Source organism: Alosa alosa, chromosome 17, assembly GCF_017589495.1.
Source record: "Alosa alosa isolate M-15738 ecotype Scorff River chromosome 17, AALO_Geno_1.1, whole genome shotgun sequence".
NCBI classification, from domain to species: Eukaryota; Metazoa; Chordata; class Actinopteri; order Clupeiformes; family Clupeidae; genus Alosa; species Alosa alosa.
In genome coordinates this window covers 27365028-27369872 of record NC_063205.1, presented here as the reverse complement: position 1 = coordinate 27369872, position 4845 = coordinate 27365028, and the positions used below count along the sequence as shown (strand labels likewise).

Below are 4845 nucleotides of genomic sequence, written 5' to 3'. Positions count from 1 at the left end.
TACAACCTTTAACCATGTGGCAGTATCATTTTCAGTCAGAACAAACACATTCGTCAAGAGAAAATCAACATTAATTCAATATGAATGAATCATTTTGTTCTTAACTGTTTATACAAGGATGCTGAACTGTCATTCTCTTCCTCATAACTAATCAACCCCAAACCTCAGGGTTTTCAAATGTATTTGTATTATTTATTTATTTATTTATTTAATCCCAATCCGTATTTTCTCTCTTTCTTGCCACTTGCCCCCCACATACAGGTATGCATACAGCCCTACACCCCCCTAGAGTTCTATAGCCCTATTGATAAGAATCACCACTGAGGGTTGGAGTGAAATTCATTAGCGCTTCAAGTCGTTAGATCAGAAACCGAAAACCACACAGGCAGCTGCATAAGAACATAGGCTACAGGAACTTATGGGAAAGGGGAGGAGAATCATAACTGCCAAACCACAGTGTGCATTCGTGGTGTTTGCAAGTAGGCTACTTGAGAAAATGTAATCGACTGCACGAGTTAATGTGTTGGTTTGTGTTTCATAATGTCCCTACAGATATGCAAAGATATGCAAAGCAACACTGTACGGCTATGTTTGTTTAGGTCAATGAATGTAACACAGCTCAAGTATTTTCTATCTGACAGCACGCGTCCTATCTGATGCTCAGAATGCGGTACGGTGAAGAGAGGGGGGTTGCTGGCTTTTTGACAGGCGCCTGTCGATGTCTGATACTGATGTCTGTTTACTTTTGTAATTGCTTCTCTGAGAGAGCCAACGGTGGAGTACTATGATGATGTCACTGCTGATGAGACCAACCTCGATTAGGCCTATATGCTGACAGGTTTGTGGCTGCTCTGATGGGCTTATTAAAAAATATGTACGATATTTCTGATCAGTAGTAGCCTAGTATTAGGGCTACTAGGCTGCTACTACTGCTACTACTACTATGTTGTTATTTTGATTTATTAACTTAACTAGTCTAAATGGGTCGGCAACAGGTGTAGCCAGCAGTCTGCCAGCAATTTTGCCCATCGGATTATTTTTGTAGTAAAACCTCCCTCTCTAGTAAAACCATTTTTATTGTAAAATATCGATTTACTCATATCGCGGTTGCTTAAACAGATATGAGAAAGAACACCAGAACGCAGTAGGATCCTGCTGCTCTGTGCATTCTGCCAGCGCCTCACTTTGGCGCCTTTGTGCGTCTGTCTGGAACGGCCACCTCGAAGGTACCGCTTCGTCTCGTGGACGGTAACGTAGGCTATGCTATTATATTCCTTGTAAACAGCGACAACTTCGTTGCAGATCAGACTCATGGTCTTTGTACTTGTATTTGTGAAATCTGGTAAGATGAACAAAACGTTTTCTTTACATTCCTCTTTATGCTCTATTTTCTCTGTTAACTTTCCTCTTTAAACTTTTAGACAAAGACATTCTCTCTCAGCTAAATCCAAGCTAATTTCATAGAATTAAGCAATAGCCTATGAACAATTATTTGGATAACCGGCTTTATTATTGAATTGTTATTTTAGGCTACGTGAACACATGCAAGGGGTATCACACACTCATCAACCTGTCGCTTGCTAGGCGTATTGCTATCTTACCTTGAGCTCATCCCCAGCCCCTAACACACCATATCAATGCGCTAAATAAACTAGTGCCAGTCAAATACACATTTAACTCTAACGCTAATATTTCTTGTAGGCAAACAATACACATTTTATGCCAGGAGGTGAGTCAACCAAGTATTTAAGAATACAAGTAAGATAGACTATATCCAAAGTAGTAATTAGAATAAGTTTAGGTCAATATTAAGCGGTCCTTCATTGCCAAAATTATTGTAGGCTAGGCTACACATTTATTATTCACAATATTGAAAGGGGAGATAAAACATGGTTCATTAAGAGTATTTAATTTCTCAAGTAGACCATCAATGGGCCCATATGCTTTTTCACGTAGGCTATCTGCGTGTAGATAGTCTGGCCCGCGGCCAAAGTTACTTGCTAACCCCTAAAGAGGTTTTGTATTACACATACTGTCTTTCATATTATTATATTGTCATGCATAGGAGATGTTTTGCTTGGTTCAGGAGTAGGGTGACCACCTGCTAATAAGCCCAAGGGGGGAAAAGGAGTATGTTTCTGAGGGACAATGTGGGACACTGCCTGGCGCGGTGATGCCCCCACCTCACGGGCAGACTCAATGATAGTGGTTTACCCATTTCTAGCACATACCACCTTACATGGTATATTAATATGCCCTATTCCCCTAAACATGTGTAAATGTATCATGAATAGGCCAACCAATGTGTATTTTTTTTTCTAAATAAAGATTCATAATACTTTGAACATTCAATGAATTGACAGATGCACTTCCACTTACGATTTACTTTAGCTATTTCATTTGATTTATTTTTCATTATTTATTCACTTTACATAAATTATATTGTAAAAATGTAGGATTAACAGGAATTGTAGTTGCTCAACACCACAGGAACAGTTAAAAAAAAAGTCTTAACTCACAACTCCAGAGGTTCACGGAACAAGAAGCGGAGGAAGGATGGTGAACTTGCGTGTTAGTAATTCAGGCGCAGGGGGGAAAAACAGTGTTCTGGGTAGCCTAACGTTTACTGTAATGTTGTATGATAAAGCCACATTGGGTTTGACTTCCTCCGCAATTACTTTGTTGTATGGAATAAAATAACACTGTATTTGAAAATAACAGACTTTATTTTGTTGTAGGCCTATATGTGCTTTGGGAATATTTCAGCCACCACTTGGCCTAACGTATAGGCTACCGCAGTGGATAACGTTAACGTTAGTGAAGGTAATGGTAACGTAACGTTAACACTCTTTCAAGTAGGCCTAGCTAATGAAATCTCTGATAACAGCTCAATCCACAGCAATGAAATGTATGCTTTGTGTGGTAATGATAGATGTTTGGTAGCCTATTTGTATACTGCTAGGTCCATATGATTTCCAGTGAATACAAACATCATTCAAACACTGCTCAAGTAGCTAAATTAAATGTGTGTAATCGGTCGCGTATGTAACTCTTCTCGACTTGTACTTTGTTAAATCCCCACAATATAAATGAGGAAACCATGTTAACAAATTACCTACGACGGACCTTACACCTAGGGGGTGTAATTTAAGTCATAACTTGTGTTACCAGAGCCCGTCTACCGATTCTCTGGTGTTACGTTGAAACTATTCAGTTTGGTGCAACCCGATACATTTTAGTAGCTCGTAAACTTCAACGTAGTGCCAGTTTACGTTAGAACTAAGATAAGATGGAACTTACGTTCAACTGGTGCAACCGGCTTCAGGATATAGAGTGACCAACTTTTTTTTGAGCAAGCATTGATTATGCGTGACACAGTCTCAATTTGCTGGACGCATGAATTGGGCTTTAAACGCTGTGCGCGCACGCGCTACGCGGGACGGGTGGTCACCCTATTCAGGAGAGACGAAGACGGAGCAGTACGATGTGGATGACGTCACTAGTGTGGAGAATTCGTCTGAGGTGACTGTTTAGTGAGATCAAACGGAGACCGAGGCAGTTTGCTAGTCAGTAAAAGGAGAGCAAATTTACACAAAATGCACAAATATTGATAACAATTAGTAACAAATGTTTTTGCATGTTGTTGTTTGGCGATACCAGTAACATTTTGCACAAGTTTTTTTTTAATATAAATTCTTCATTGTAAAGAGCTAAGCATTTTTTTAAAGTTGGGGATTTTGCATGTTTCTTCAATTTCTGTTTTTAGGTTGCTTTTTTATTGAAGCCAAAACAACTGTCCAGCCATCCTTCCACAGACTACATGTTAGAGATCACAGGATATGATGACGTTGGAGACAGTGATGAGGGACCCATATCAGGTAGGCAGGACATGAGAGCAGATCCTGGATCAGTGCAGCTGACTGTTATTTCATTATGCCATGTAGAACTTATATAGAGCTCACCGGCTATGTTATTCTATTATACCATGTAACATGCAGCTGAAATGAGAGATGATATAGAGCCAGTGGCGGATGGAGTTGGATGATTTAATGACAGGATTTCTGTCAACAGAGGGGCTGGATGATTATGATGACATCGCCACGGATGACAATGATGCTAAAATGACTAAGGATGAGTGTATGTATCAGCATTTATGAGTTTAGTATGCAATACACACATGAACAATTGAATGATTTTGGCCCAGTCTTTCTTAATCAGCATGGCTGTTGTATGTTTATCTAATTTAAGCAGTGGAGGAGACAAGCATGCCAATGAATAAGAACAGGAGTATGATGACATCACTAATGAAGATGACCTTCAATTGACATCAGGTATTGCATAGATGATGACAGCAGAACAAGGTCAAGAGTTTATGGTGTCATCACTGGTGAGCAGTCCATTGTCCAGTTAAATGCATTTTTGTTGTTGTTGTTGTTGTTGGTTTTACTTTAATACAAAATTTAACATTTTAAGATCTCAACTGCTTCAGGTGTGTCTGATTACCAGCAAGTAGACAGTACCCCCAGCAATATGGGGGGTGCTGTGGAGCTCCTGTCAGCAGAGATCACCAGGCCCATGACAGGAGTGAGTAGTGCTGTTTTGGACGGGTGGGTGGAGCGTCCTCCACTAATGTACAACCCAGGCCCAGAGTTCATGGTGAATGAGTGCCTGCTGCCATTTAGAGGCTGCTGCATGCCCATTCAAACAAAACAAAGTAATTCAAATGCATCACATTTTCTTCAGTATATTGCTGCCTCAGACAGTGCACCATGGTGACCTGGCTACTCACTCCTGTCATGTGCCTGGTGATCTCTGCTGACAGGAGCTCCACAGCGCCCCCCTTAT

The 4845-nt window shown here is 40.4% G+C and overlaps 1 long non-coding RNA gene across 1 annotated transcript; it reads left to right on the top strand.

Annotated features, from left to right (window-relative positions):
- The first annotated feature begins 1008 nt into the window (after window positions 1-1008).
- LOC125310158 lies at window positions 1009-4511 on the top strand. Its single transcript, XR_007196255.1, has 5 exons — window positions 1009-1248; window positions 2739-2823; window positions 3767-3878; window positions 4072-4137; window positions 4252-4511. It is a non-coding gene; the product is annotated as an uncharacterized LOC125310158 (long non-coding RNA).
- The last annotated feature ends 334 nt before the right edge of the window (window positions 4512-4845 follow it).